Below are 16,353 nucleotides of genomic sequence, written 5' to 3' on the forward strand. Positions count from 1 at the left end.
ACAATTGGAGCGGGATAGGGATTAATTCCATGTAACATCTCAAAGCCGTTACTGTTGTCATCAGAGACTTATGGCAATATTTGTTGTTCATATTTAGTGATAGGTTAGAATAAAATTGCTTGGAACACAACATAGCTGGACCATGTTGCTCATGTTTGATTGCAAATCTCAGATAGGAAGGCTAAAAATGAACTGAGTTCATTCATGGCTATTTTTGGAATAGTTGTTTTTCACAAGGGGTAGTAACCATAGCAACATAGGAAACTATGGGTAAAATCCAACATAAATCCTACTTAGATTAAATCCATTGAAATGAATGGGACTTTAAATGTATGTGTATATTATATGTTTTTGTGGGTTTTAATTTTTGTATATTGTTTTTAAGTGTCTTAATATTATGTAAATCACCCAGAGAGCTTTGGCTATGGGGTGGTATACAAATAATAATAATAATAATAATAATAATAATAATAATAATAATAATAATAATATAGTTAGTCATGATTGCTTTAAGTCTCATTCATTATAACGGAACTACTGTAACTAGGACTTATGTTGGATTTTACCCTATGGATACTACCTTGTACAAAATCAGCCCATTGGTACATCTAGTCCAATATTGTCAAGACTGAGTGGTGGTGGCTCTCCAGGACTTCCGACAGGATTTTTTCCAGCCCTACTTGGAGATGCCAGGGATTGAACCTGGGACCTTCTGTATGCAAACCATGTGTTCTACCACTGAGTTGCATTTCCTGTGCCCCACCATTAGTGCTACCGACACTGCGTCATTGTAACCAATAGTTGGACAATAAGAAAAGGCAGCAATATGACACTGAAATTTGGTGCCAAGACCAAATTTTGGTGGCAAATCAGTGCTTTGTCTCATTGCCCTAGCAGACGCTAATTATGTTGCATAAGCCTTGCTTTACGCCAGAGCAACAACATTAGCGCTAGTGCTGGGGCACAATTAGATACTACCCAAAGGTTAGTGGGTTCAATATAGTTCCTCCACCAGTATTCTATGGGTGCTCCATGATACCCCCTTAGTGGATGCATAGTACATTTTTTAAACTGAAATGGAAAACTGGTCTTCAAAAACTTATAAGACCTTTAAAACAACATTTACAAATATTGTAAATATTTCTTTACCAATCTAGTTTTTGTTTATGAGATTTTCAGTAATCTAGTAAAAGAGATATCTTTGTGTATACTTTGTGTTATGTCTTTTTAAAATTCTTCTAGGGAATTTTAGGTAAGCTAAGTTTTTTAATTGTACATTGTGGAGTAGAAGATGTAAACTATTCGTTGCATTTCCATAGGCATTAAAGTGTGGAGTTTCATAATTGGCCTTCCTTGTTTGTTTGCTGGTGGGGAAAATAGCTAAAGAAGATCCTGGAACATCCTTGAAGTTAAAACACACACAGCTGAAAACCATGAAGCTCCTGACTGACTGAACGAAAATAACCTCTTCGCTGCACTTGAGTGTAATGCTTAAGTCCTAATTTTATTTTGTTCTGAAAGGATTTTTTGTTGTTCATTGACAGCGGCTTTATTCTGGCAGGATTTTTCAGACAACTATCTGAATAATAATAATAATGTTTAAAAAGATCCTTTCAGTTCACAGGCTGCTGAGGGTGGTGTGATACTGTGATCTGCCAACACCGATTCAGGCTTGTGTTTCATTCAAGGAAGCTATTTGCATATTCTCTGTTCACCCTATTTGCTCAAACACGTCTGAAAAGGCAAAGTTCTCAGCCATTGAGGTTGAAGAACGAGCTGTCTGGTAACTTAGTTGAGCTTTAATGCTTCCCATACTTGTTGCTTGCTTTGAGTGGAGTTCTGAGGTAGCAGGAAAAGTCATCCCATCTCTGAAGAAATTATTTTGAGGGAGAAAGAATGATAAAAAAGGAAAAGAAAGAGCAACATTCAACAGCTGGGAAAAAATAAGACATTTCACTTCTGTTAAATTTAAAGGCCTGTTGATTGGCAATCCATTCAGAGAAACTAAAACTTTGTAGAAAATAAATTTGGCCCCATATTAGAATAGTTTGTGAAGTGCTATTGATTGACAGTAGTAGGTTCAAGATCAATCAAAGGAGATGCTTCTTCACACAATGTAAATTAATGTATAGAATTCACTCAGATGTAATGATGGGCACTAGCTGGTTTTAGACAAATTCATAGTTAGGGCTTGACATTGTTATAACCATAAGCTAAAGAGAACTTCTGTGTACAGAGTTAGCATACCCCTGATTTAGAGATGAGTCATTGTTATTCTATTAACATTTTAGGCACAAGCAGGGACTTTAAGGAGGGCCAAAAAGTTTCCTCAGAGACCCTCCGATACTTTTCTTTTCCACCCCAGCCCACTCCAAAAACCACACCCCATTGACTCATATTGCTGCACTGATTCAGGATCCTGCATTGGCTTGTAAAATCACAGGCAGAAGTCCATTAATCTAGTTCTGCACCATTATTTGCCAGTGCGGCTCATAACAGAATAAGGCTGTGTTGAGAATCCCTGCAATTTGGCCTCCCACTCCCCTGCATCTGCTGTGCTGTAGCCAAGCAAATGTGTCTGACATCCTGAGGGCAAATCGAGCTGTTAGTCTTGGACTAGACAAATAGGTTATCTGAGTTAGCAATCCTGTACCCACTTTCCTGGGAGTAGAGTTCAAACCCCTGCTCAGTGACAGATGGCTGTTGAGTCTCAGATTGAATGCCTCCAGCGACGGAAAGCCCACCATCTCCCTAGACATTTGGCTCCTTTGTCTGACTACACTGACCATTAGGAAGTTTTTTTTCCTGTTTTCAGCCAAGATCTGCCTTCTTGTAACTTAAGTGTTATTTCTTGGATGATAAAGAACAGGTTGCAGCCCTCTTCTCTGTGACAGCGCTTTAGATTCTTGAAGAGTGTTGTCATATCCCTTCTCAGCCTTCTCGAGGCTAAAGAAAACCATTTCCGTTCATCTTTCATTGTAGGACTTGATTTTTAGTCCCCTGATCATCTTTGTAGCTCTTCTCTGAACCTATTCCATTTTATCTGAATCCTTCTTGAAGTTTGGTGTCCAGAACTGGACACAGTATTCAAGCTGAAATCTGACCAGAGTTGAGTGGAACTATCATTTATTATGATTTAGAAATTACACTTCCATTGATGCAACCTAAAATTGCATTTGCCCTTTTTTGCAGCCACATCACATGGTTGAATCATATGCAGCTTGTGGTCATCTCCAACTCCAAGATACTTTTCACAAATGCTATTTTTAAGCCAGGTATCCCCCATCTTATACATGTGCATTTGATTTCTCTTTCATAAATGAAGAACATTTCACTTGTCTCTGTTAAATTTCATTTTGTTGTTTTCTGTCTAGTTTTCTCACCTACCATGATCATTTTGAATTTTGCTTCTGTTTTCAAAGGTATTACCTATCACACCCAATTTTGCACAGATTTGCTTAGCATTCTCACCAAATCATTAATAAAAATATTAAAGTGTACAAAGCTCAGGATTGAACCCTACTTCTCTCCAGTTTGTTGAGAAACCATTGACAAGCCCTCTTTAGGTACAGTTGTCTAGCCAACTCCAGAGTAAGCTCCATTGAGCTCAGTGGGACTCATTTCTGAGTAAACATGTATAAGATTGTACTGTAAGGGCCTTGCTAGACGAGGCCTTGGCGCTCTTTGAGACCCGGTTTCCCTACTGTGCGTCCAGATGATGCACAGGGGAATCCGGGCCCAGGCCGCACTGAGGCCTCCTCTAACGCGCCATAAGCGAAGTCGCTTATGGTGCGCCTTTTTCGCAGCCCTGGCCTGAGGCCGGGGCTGCGGAACATCTAGGAAGGTCCATGGCTTTTTGCGGCTACTCGCTCGCGAGTAGCCGCGAAAAGCCACGGACTTGGCACAGCGCTCATATGAGCGCTGTGCCCATCGCGCCAGGGGGGGTTTGATCCCGGGGGGGGGAAGATGGGGGAGGGAAGGCCGGACCGGCAGGAGAGGGGGATGGCGGAGGGCGACACACGGGAGACGGCGAGGGGATGGCGGAGGGTGACGAGGGGGGCGGAGGGTGACACACGGGAGACAGCGAGGGGATGGCGGAGGGGGACGGCGAGGGAGGGCGAATGGGGGGGCTTAAGTAAAAAAAAAACGTATCTTCTCCGGCGGCTTCGGGCCCCTGCGCGTCGGCCATCTAGGAGGCTGGGCGGCGCACGTTAAAGTTAGCGTGCCGTAGCCCCGCCTCCAGGCCGGCTGAGCCGGCCTGGTCTAGCAAGGCCCTAAGTCATTCAGGAGTGTGAAGTCAACTGATTCCTAATCAAGGTCAGTGCTTCCTGCAGAAGAAAACATTTTAGTCCCTTTTCAAGCAATGCCTGAAATTGTTCATAAAAACCACTCTCCCTTTTGGTTCAGCACTAGCCATAGAAAAGAAGATCAGAAACTGAAAAAGAAACAAACAAAGAAAGGGAAAAATCACAGGCAGGGTAGAGCAGCCTTTCCCAACCTGGTGCATTCCGAATGTGTTGGCCTATAACTCCTGTTGTCCCCAGCCAATAGACAAGTTGGATAGGGATGGTGGGAGTTATAATCCAATACAGATGGGAAGACACCCAGATGGGAGGGGGGTTCTCTAGGGAAAGTACATATTTCAGCATCAGCCCTCTTGTGCACCACAAGCAGTAACACACTGGTATTCCTTGTCTATAATACATTGCTCCATTATCTACAACAATCCTATAAGCCATATGGATGACATAGGTATTTTTTTGGGCCTGGTGTTACCTCTGTGGTGGAGCTCCCTGTGTTAGGTTACATTGCACTGGCTGCGACAGTGGACCGGAGGAGGGCTAATAAACTGAAACACAATCCAGACAAGACTGAGATGCTGCTGGGGGGTGGTTCTTCTGGCCGGATGGTGAGTGTTCAACCTGTTCTGGATGGGGTTGTAGTCCCCCTGAAGGAGCAGGTTCATAGCTTGGGGATTCTCCTAGAACCATCTCTGTCAGTTGAGCCTCAGGTGGCCTCAGTGGCACGGAGTACCTTCTACCAACTCCGTTTGGTGGCCCAGCTATGCCCGTATCTGGACAGGAATAACCTAGCTTCAGTCGTCCATGCTCTGGTAACCTCCATATTAGATTACTGCAATACCCTCTATGTGGGGCAGTCTTTGAAGACAGTTTGGAAGCTGCAGCTTGTGCAAAATGCAGCGGCCAGATTGATAACTGGAACCAGAAGGTCCGAACATATAACATCGATTCTGGCCCTCTTGCATTGGCTGCCTATACATTTCCGAGCCCAATTCAAGGTGCTGGTTTTAACCTACAAAGCCTTACACAGCTTGGGACCACAATACCTGATGGAACACCTCTCCTGACATGAACTTACCAGTACATCTAAGGTCCCGGAGGATGGCAACAAGGAAGAGGGCCTTTTCAGTGGTGGCTGCCCAATTATGGAAAGATCACCCCGATGAGGCTTGCCTGGTGCCAACATTGTTATCTTTTCAGCACCAGGTCAAGACTTTTCTCTTTTCCCAGGCATTTAATAGCATTTAACAACATATGCTAAGTTTGTTTGTTTTTAATGAACCCCAGAACTGTTGTTGTTTAAATAGATACTGTTGTTTTATACTGTTGTTTTTATATTTTTGATGGTTTTAAATTTTGTATACTTTTTAATGTTCATTGTTTTTAACTTTTGTAAACCGCCCAGAGCGCTTCAGCTATGGGGCAGTATATAAATTTATTAAATGATCTGTGAAATTGCAGGTCACATGCATTGTCCAGATCATGCGGTTACTTTCTACTCTTGGGCTGCATCTTTATCAGGGCTATTTATGCTTTTGTGGGAGCCATACCCTTCACTCAGGTGACCTACATCATTAGTACTTTTGCACATCACTAATGCACCATATGAGTCAACCACAGAGCAGCAGATAAGTTCCATAAAGGTAAAATGGAAGTAGAGCCATTGGATCTGTTGCACAAGCAACAAATCCAATAGGACTGAATGCTACCCTTGTATCTTAGGCCAGTGCCATGCCTTACTGGGCTGAGGGAAAAATTGACTGTAGATTGGACACTGATGCAGGAGATTTCCAGGTACCACACAGCGAGGCTGTACAGTCTTGAAAATTACTGTACCTATTAGACTGCAAGCAACAAGGGGAAGATGCAGACACCAGTATACTATTCTATCCTAAAGGCTTTCAATTGTGTAAGGGTAGGATGGTGTGTGTGTGTCATGTAGCCCAAGTATACAGGAAGTGGTGTGAATAGAAGTTGCAGAGGCTTGCTAGCCAGTTTTGTGATGTCAATTCAGATATACCATGACGATCAGGCTGTTAGTAAACAGATTATTTTTGTAATATAATTTTACAAGAGGTATAATACAAGTATTACTCAGAGAGATTTATACCAAGTAATTACAACTACTTTGCCAAGTAATTAAATTTCTCTTAACAGGACTACAAAGAGCTATTAGGAGGACCAATTGAAATTCAGTGTGCTCATTCAAGGATTTTACGTAGGGAATACATGATGGAGTAAAAACCACAGCAAATAACACTGAACTCCAATGCTCGTTTAGTCAATAATCTTTTAAAAGGCATTACTTTTGAAACATGTTGTTATCCTCTTGATTTTAATGCCTCATAATATATTATTGCCTATAGAAACGTTGATATATTTAAGCACCATGGTTGATAGTGCCACCTAAAATGCAGATCGAGGGGAGCATGGGGGTGAAGTTCAACCGCTCCTCCTGCTTGCATTGGATGGCTGTAAGCCTCTGTATTTGGAGGCTTGTGGTTTTAAAGGTTTTTTAAAGGCCTAGCACTACATGAGGGCCAATAAGTTGAAACCTTGACCAACTGGACTTTTGCTGGGCAAGATTACCTAACAAGTACTTGGGCCCTAAGCTGTGAAAGGCAATATCTACACCTGCCTTTTTTCCTGGGATCGTCCAGGATCATCCCTGTGCATCCAAATGACACACAGGGGATCCCGGGAGCAGGCAGGGATGATCCCTCCATTTTCCTGGGATAATCCTTAGGTGTAGAAAGAGACAGTCTTTAAAGGTAGGCACCAATACTCGGAATTAAGGTCAAAAACAGACTGGGAACCAAAATATCAATATTAACCCAGGCTAAATGTGATTCCACTGCTTGAACCCAGAAGTCTGGGAGCTACCTATTGAAATGCAGGTTCTGAGATCTGTTCAAATAGTCCTCCTATACAGTGCATTGCAGCAGTCCAGACTTGAGGTTACCAGAGCATAGATAACCACAATCAGACTCTCTGAGCTGGTTTGCACGATCATGGTGAAACAACCCTCACATAACCTTAAAATAAACCATGTGTTATGTGAGGGCTGTTTATCCCTCACATAAGTTATCCTTGCTGGATTCGCATGACATGACAAGCCATGGCAACCACCCACAACACTTGAATATTTAAAATGGCTACTGGCATATGCTGCAATCCACCGTGACTTAAATAAGCCATGTTGGGCAGCGGTGATTGTGCGAACCCAGTTACTCTGTCCAAGAGGAGCTGCAGTTCATACACTAGCCTGAGAAGGTGAAATGTGCTTTGAGTCAATGAGATTATTTGGCAATTTCAAATTATGAAACTGATTTTTTAGGGAGAGTGTAACTCTACCTAAAACAGGATGAACATTCTCTTTTAGCAAACTGTCCAACAACAGCATCAATTGTTGTCCATTACTGCTCAGAAATACTGCTTTAGCACTTTCAATCCATTACTGATCAGACACTCATTTAGCACTTCCCTCTTCTCACCTGATTGAAATGTAAACTGAGAAATACTGCTGGGTGTGTTATTATAGAATCTTGTGAGACACCATAACGTAAGTGTCATCAAGTTGAGCTGTAATCCACCAACACCACCTTTGGGACAGAAATGTAGGGACAGAACCCTTGACACACTTCATGTAGGGACAGAACCCTTGACACACTGCCTCCATTTCCCGATCTTAAGAGGTATCCAAAAGGATACTGCGATAGATGGTATAAAACATTGGTGACAGTTTTAGGAGCACATTATTTACTTATTTATTTGTTTCATACCCTCCCTTTCTTTTGTAAACTGCCCAGAGAGCTTCAGCTATGGAGTGGTATATAAATGTAATAAAAATAATTATTATAATAATTTGTACCAGAAATGGCACTCAAGGCAGCTTATGTTCACTGAGAAAAACAATACTAAGCAAACACATCAAAACACAATTTAAAAACTAATTAAAAACAACATGGTTGGTTTTGGCTGCCCCCAACATGGTGTCCTCCAGCCAACATGGACAATGTTCGGGGATGATGGAAGCTGTAGTCTAAGACATCTGGAAGGCACCACATTGGGGAAGGCTGATCTAGGAGAACCAATGGTGCTGCACACCTCTGTTGTCTCCCAGCAAAAGTAATCTATTAAGGCAATTTTCATACAGAACCAAGTTAGAAACCAGATTGAAATGGATTCAGATAATTAATCGGCAGTCACCTGCTTGAGCACTTTGGCCCAGGAAAAGTATATCCATGACCGGCTGATCATTGTTACAATCCTCAGAGTCCAGGGAAGTTTTCTTTAGGAGTGGCCTCACAACCACCTCTTTATAAGGCAGGTGGAACCCTCTCCACTCAGAAATGGAGGCATTTCTAATCTCCTGGACTCTGCTCTCCACACAGCGTTTCCCTCCACCTGTCTCTATTGCAGGAAAGGCTTCACCTGCCAAACATCTATGTATATGCTGTTGCAACAGGCATAAGAGCAACGAAACCATAAAAAAGTGGCAAACCTAATGGCTCTTGCCAACCTTTGCATTTTAACAACAGCCTGATCTACAGACACCAGCAGCTGATAATCTTTATCTCTAAGCAGTGAAAATCACAATTGCTAATTTTTCTGCATGTCGAATAGCTGTTAAATGACATGGCCATTTTTGGTGGATCAGTTGGCAACCCTAAATGGAACTTATTAGCTATTGTAATTACAAATTACATTATTAATATGTAACTATTACATGAAAAGCACATGGTGCCTCGGTTATTTCAGGGTTCTGCAGCTGGGAGCATAAGGTATTCTTTCTGGCCATATTCAGCATGCCTTGGGGATAAGGTAACCTGATGCAATGGAGGACAGGCCTCCTTTGAATAGTTGTGCTGAAGTTGGAATTTTGCTGGTGCAGTCCCTCTCTCCGCTGCATGATCTCAATTCTTGTTGGCAGGGATCCTGATATGGGCAGGAACATGAGGTTGCCAATTGGACAGAAAAAAGGCAACAGAAGCAGTTGTGAGGATAAAATGGGGAGAAGTCCACATATACTGCTATATAAATGTAATAAAAACCAATGCATTGGATGAATCAGTTGAGAAGTTTGTAATTCAGGAATCCTTCCATAATTATTATTCCCAAAAATGCTAATAAGAAAATAAAACAAAACATGTCAGTGTTTCACTGAATTGTCTTGGTGGATCGTTCCATGTTTTATGCAGCAGCTAGATCTAAATTTGAAATTTACCCAACATGTAAAACATGCCTTTTCTCTCTCTATTCGCTTCACCTCCACTGCTTAGCATTAATGTTCTAATGAGTGCTTTTTATTTTTCTCACATACTAAATACTTTGCAGAGTGCCTCTGTGTGCTTTGTGTCTGCTGTAATTACCTTCTATTTGCATTTGTGTGGTTTTTTGTTTTGTTTTTGGGGGCTGGGAATAGCAATCCTATTATCTCATCTACTTATCTCATCCAGTGACTAAGGAAGTATGAAAAATGCTTATACAAGAATGAGTCTTTGAAGCCTGACGCACTAAATAGGGCTGTCTTCCTTAACTGAAAAGGTAGGAAAATAATCCAATTCCATTATTAAAGGGCACTATGATACAAAGAACTTGAGGGAATGGTATAGCTGTATTTCTATACAATTATTTAGAGCAGCAGCGTCAAAAGCAAAAATAGCTGTACTGGTAGCTAACCTCCAACAGGTGAAGGCACCTTAAGAAGTGAGCTTATGAATTACAAGGAACTCTTCATCAGGTAGCATGGAAAAGCTTCAGTTTTAACTTTTTTTTAATGCGTAGGGATTTAACTGCAAATCTTTATTAGCAGCTTTAAAAATGCTATGCTTTTATACTAGCTGTTTTTATATGGAAGTTGATGATGAGTTTTGTAAACCGTCCAGACTTTTGTAAACCACCCAGAAAGCTTCGGCTATGGGGTGGTATCTAAATGTAAATAATAATAATTCTGTGTAATGTGGAACTTCGGATATTCTTTTACCAGTACAATGGACACATGAAGAGACACAGGGTTACCACCTCCTGCTTAGCCTTAGGTTTTTGGTGCCACCAAATGTTGTGCAACAGGCAGAAAGTCAACAGGTGTAGCTTCTCCCAGTTTGAAGATTATTTCTTGCGATGTGAGCAGAGGAAGCTGTCGTTAAAGGCACAAAAGCTGTAGCCAATGAAAAGGTTTATTTATTGATAGTATTTATATACTGCTGAATATAATAAAATCTCTCAGCGGTTCACAATATTAAATACAATATTAAAAACACTTCTAACTACAGTGAAAAATCAAGGAGCAGTAAAATGGAATGGCCCAGGGAAACTAATATCTCTATATTTAGCTACTTACTGCTACTTGTTGAAGGGTGGAGCATAAACATATAAAATAAATTAATGGAAGCAAATGGGATCTCAAGTATAGTGACAGTTATGTAGAGAGCCCTGGCACTTTAATACCCACTAACAGGGCTGGACAGAAGGGGGGCAGTTGGCATGGGCCTATGATTTTGAGGGGGCCTACTCAATGGTGCAAAAACGTTTGAATGGATTAGCAGTTTTGAACATTAACATTGACAAGGCAGTTGCTTTATTTTTGTTGTTGATGATGAATTTGCCCAAAGAAAAGCACATAAAGCATTTCTGAATGTGAAGAAGTGATGTCTTATATTCATCTTGAATAAAAGTGCTTGTCATTACCTTTTTTATGAATCGTTCTAGTTCATATGTATTTAGAACTGATTAAAAAATACTTAATGAGCAGTTTGAAATGGGGCCTACATTTCCCATCTGGCCCAGGCCTATTACCAGCTTAGCCTAGCCCAGCCCACTAATCACACATTTGCTTAAGTACTTCCTTGTAATTTGGAAATGAAGGTGGTTGTATCTTTCTAGTTCTAAGTGCTTCCTAGTTTGTAGTGCTAGAGAGGTTGATCCCTAGAGGTACCCAGTAGAAGAGAGGGAGGGAGAAGGAAGTGAAGACCTGTGTGCATTCAGGCCTTGTTTTGGGCTCCTCCTTAGTGGGAAGAAAATACAAAAAGAGTTGGGCATTGTGATTGGCTGCTGTAAGCAGTTTCCTTAGCAACTATCAGTACATACTCTTGGGACATAGGTTCTGATTGGTCCAGGGCAAAAATGCACACATACAAAATAACAACCCTTAAAAACCTAAGCCAGTTGCAGCCATTTGTCTTAGACTTGCACTTGGTGGGGAGTAGAGGGAACTTAGCTGCTGGTTCCTTCATTACTGAGATATGGTCATTTCTGTTCCTGTACAGAATGTGCCTAAGGCTGTTTGAAGTGGCTGTAGGTATTTAGCAAGTAGGAAGAACATTTTAGCACCTGGCTGACAATGCTGTATCAGATGCTTCGGGGTCCCTAAACCACCCTGCAAAGGTAGGGCATGACTTTAACCATTTTCTAGGCATGATGCTGAAGTTTATTTAGGGAAAGCAAATAAGCTGGAGGCTGGACTGGAACTAAGCTGTAAAAGTAACCCAAGATCATGTAAAAATGTTGCCAGTAGGAATTTTTAATAATAAAAAAGCCCCATAAAAATGTTCCGTTTCAATTTTTAAACTGAGCCAGCATTCAACAGAATTTACTCCAAAACTTGTTTACTGAGTGCTAAGGCTCAGACCTGAAAAATGCAATGAGGGGTGCCTTTGAGCCTCTGCAAAGTGTTTTTCTTTTGCCACTGAATATCTAGCAGCAACCCCTATATATGTAAACTTAAGGTTAGGCAACTTAAACTCCAATAACTCTCAGGTTGAACAATTAAGTCCCCTCCTCCTCCCACCCATCCCGCCCCCATATTATTTTATGTGCATGTGTGGCTGTGTTTTGTTTCACATGGGCTTAATAGCCTTTAAAATGACAATACCTGGACACCTGCTGCTATTGAAGGATTGAATTTCTTGATGCTGGAACTCCCTAGGTGGCATGCTGTGTGTGAACAGATGAGCGCAAAGGGCAACACCTTCATTTTTAGAAACAATGAACACTTTATCAAACTGAAAGCTTTTGCTTGTTCAGTGATGACTTGGCTTGATGTAATTTTAATATCCTGCTGCACTGAGCACTTGATGATATAAGATACCCATAGTCAAGGCAGCCTTAGCTCAATGAGGGAGGTGAATAAGATGAAGGGGACCTAGTTAGCTGTCAGATGTACAATTTCTCTTTTAAAATGCAGTGAATTTTTCTCCTGCCAAAACAATCTGATCCTAATGTTTATTTAGAAGTCCTATTGAATTCAGTGTGACTCGGGGGAATCCATTTGGCGTTTATTTCCAAGTGTTTATTTAGGCTTGCAGCCTAAAGATTGTGGTAGAAGCATCATATATGTAGTTTTGCTGCAGGAGAGTTAAATAGTTCCAGTTCCACAATGCTAATTAATCCACTTGAGCTACAAGCTACACTCCCAATCAGTGGACTGCATTATGTGCTTGCCAGAATCTTAGCATAGAGGAAATGCAAGGTTTTCAGCAAATGGCAAGAAAAGTGGCTCTGTGTGGCCAAAGCTCTTCTGGTGTTTTGGCTATGCAGCTGCCAAAGAACTTCAAGCTTTCCTTTCAACCTTGAAGCTGTTGTAAACCGCCCAGAGAGCTTCGGCTTGGGGGCGGTATATAAATGTAATAAAATAATAAATAAATAAATAAATAAATAAATAAGCTGGGATGGGGATTTCCAGGCTACCACCTGGACAATCTCCACCAGATTCCTCAGCTTCAAAGTCAGGAGGATGGTTGGCTGCTCATCATGCTTACCAGAGAAAACATGTTTTCTGAGTAGAAAAGTAGAACTTAGTTTTTTTGTCATCTGAAGTGCATCATCCGCTGTGAGATCCTAGCATCCAAACCAAGGCACAGTTCTGCTGTAAATACACTGACATGCATGAGATCATTGGTGCATACCCAGTAAACATCAAAGTTGACCTGCAGGAACTGGAAGATGTATTTGGTAAATTTCAGTGATCTGATCTCATTTTGGGGTTACCACTAATCCCCTTGCGTGGTTAGATCACTTCTGTGCTGTTTAACTGTGCATCCTGTCATCTTCTGCAAGCTGAGCAGGAAACTGATAGCTGCTCTGTTGGGAAAATTCAAAATAAAATGACCATAGACCATAGAGAATGTCCACAGTAGCAAGAATGGCCACTGCTCTTGACAGAGGACTCTATGGTCACCACCATTCCCCCATTTTCCCACTTTAGATAGATGGGAACCATGATGGATGGTCACTAAGCATCTTGCAGAAGTTGGTCAGTGGGCATGGGTATTCGACCCACTGTGGGGAGGGAATTCTCCCACTATGTGACACACCAACCCACTGTGGATTGTGTTTATAATCCACAGTGGGTTAGCATGTCATCTGAACAGGCCCTAGTTAATTTAAATCTAACCATGATTATTGATAGTATAAACATAAAATACATAAAATAAAATAAACTGAGACGAGAAGGAAATTCACATGGAAATAGTTTGTGAACCGATGGCACGCAATATTATGTCTGCACCAGGTCTGTGAGATAGCCTGTTGTAGATAAAGCTAATCAGGCTCCCCTTCTCTCCTAAGATGCTTGTCTGAACAGCTGATATTTATCAGTACTGTAGAATAAAATTCCCAAAGATCCATTTACATATTTAGCAAAGGGGATTTTTCTTTATTAATTTTCTTCTGCAATTCAAACAGCTCTTGTTATTCAGTTTGATCCATGAATAGCTAGTTGCTGTGGTTACACTTAACATAAATTTATACCAGGAGAAATTTTCCTGCTTTAACCAAGCGGTCGTTCTTTCTCCTGGAAACAAGGGTGAATAGAAAAAAGCAATGCTGATAATGCAATTTGGGACAAGGATTTGGGCAGGGGGGAAGAGAAGTTATATTTCACAACAGTTTTATTTCCTGAGTTTCAAACATTCAGTTCAAGATTTGTTCAACTGAGAACTAGTATAGCAGAGAATCAGGCTTGAATTGAAACCTTCTTTAACAGATCTCTAGGCCTGTGGCCAGTTTAACAGATTGAGCACTTTTGATTTCCTGAAGAGAGAGAGAGAGTGCGTGCATTTGTATTGTAGAGCTCCATCCGACGAGCGTTTTATTACACTATCGTTACTGGGCACTCATGGATTTTTCGTAGGTCCCTCACATGATGTCGTCTGCCTCCCCCGCCCCTTCTAGTCTTCCTTGCGCAACAAAATAAACCCAGGAAAAATCCGGAACATTTTTAAAACCGGAACTTGCTGCTCTCTCCTGCTGTGTGTGGGAGAAGCAACGTGATTACAACGCCCAACTGAATGGGCCTCATGCTCGTTGTTTACTTCCTGTTTTCAAACAGGAAGTAACTGAGTGACGAAACCAGGAGCGGAGAAGCGATGGTAGCACGCTTTTTCCCCCAGGTGTGATGGAGTTTGTAATGTACTTGACTTGAGATGCAAATTGTGCAGGTCTGAGGTACACTTTTCTATGTTTGCAAGTCTAAGGTACAGTTTTCTAGCTTTTTGTTTCAGAAGAAATAAGGATACTATTCATCTGTACATTCTTACCATGTTACCACTTTCTACAGAAATATCTTTGTAAAGAGTTTATATCACAAATCATAATGATAGTGGTTGCCTAAACTGAACAACCTTTGATCTGCCCAGCAAAATGCAGCTTATCTATGAAGTGCCTAATACTCCTGCTTCATGGTTTTGCATGCCCCAGCAGGAAGGCAACACATTCAAAGGTTTGTTGGTGTAGTTGCACAGAACACAAAGGAAGCCATGCTGCCCATGAGGAAAATTCCAAAATCCATAATAAAGCGATAACTTTAATAGCTCTCACACACAGATCTTATATTTTTAAAAATGGGGGAATCTAACATTGTTTCATTTGGATGTTCATCCCAGCAGTCCTAGGGCCAGTCCAGGTGCAATATGGAACCATCACATCATCAGGTAGAGGGTGCTGTGAATGCCTGCAACCTCCTCCCATATTTCATCTTAAAACTGACTGTGCAGACTTCATCATTAAATCATCCTTTTTCCCACCCTCCTGTTTCCCCATACCTGTTTTTGTAACAACTTGCCTGATGAGATCTCAAAACCTTGCGCATTTTTTGTGACCTTTCAGTTGGCCTAATAAAGCTGTTACCTTAATATGGATTTTCATATATAGTTGATGACGACAGCCCAGCATGCCTGTCAGTAGCTCAACTGGTAGAGCAGAGAACCAGAGTATGAATTTGAAGGTATCCTTAGACCACTGGTTCAACTCTGGCTCAAAGTAGCTTCTTCCCCTTGGGATGCCCGTGCTTTCCGTATTGAGGCTCCCAGGTTCTTTAGTAGTAAGAATTTCGGATTGCTGGTCATGGGAAAGACTTCTGCCTAAGGCAGGATTGGGGGCCCTTTTTTCAGTCAAGGGCTGCATTCCCTCGGGATTAACCTAATTAAGCTAACCCATGCTGGTAGTGGGCAGGGCCACTACAAAAGTGGGCGTGGACAGTTTTGAATTAACAGCTGGATTTTATCTTTTTTTAAAAATGGAGGATCAACAATTGTCTGGTGTTTTCTTCTTCCCTAGTGGAAGAAGAAACCATCACATCACCTGGTGAAGCCTCATTTGAATCCAAATCCTCCTCCTCCATATCATATTAAGACTCTGACTGTGCAGACATCCTGGCTACAACATCAGTTAGTCTTCCCCCATTCCACAACAACCAGCTTTTTGTAACATTGTTCCTGACAAAGAGATCTGGAGATCTCCAAAGCTTGCAGATTGTTTGTGATCTTTGAATTGGCCTAATAAAAGTATTATACTATATAGTCTTTGGAACTTTTTTACTGGCCTCCACTTCTTTGTCTTTAACAACAGCTTCATCTGCATACACTGCAAGTAATATTCTTCATGCTGGGAGAAGCTGCACCTGTGCAGAACACCTAAGGGTCAAGGGGAGAGCAAGAGGTGGTAACCCTGTATATTTTTATGTGCCCATTCTACAAGTAAAGGAATATAGGAAGTTTCAGGTTACACAGAGCTCTTCAACAATGTCAATATAAAACCAGCTAGTATAAAAGCA

General features: G+C 41.3%; 1 protein-coding gene across 2 annotated transcripts in view; it reads left to right on the forward strand.

Annotated features, from left to right (window-relative positions):
• Nucleotides 1–16,353, forward strand: part of ACSL6 (acyl-CoA synthetase long chain family member 6) — a 90,703-nt gene that overhangs the window by 13,901 nt on the left and 60,449 nt on the right. The gene's annotated exons all lie outside the window — the stretch shown is intronic.

The sequence above is a fragment of the Elgaria multicarinata genome, chromosome 3, assembly GCF_023053635.1.
Source record: "Elgaria multicarinata webbii isolate HBS135686 ecotype San Diego chromosome 3, rElgMul1.1.pri, whole genome shotgun sequence".
NCBI lineage: Eukaryota > Metazoa > Chordata > Lepidosauria > Squamata > Anguidae > Elgaria > Elgaria multicarinata.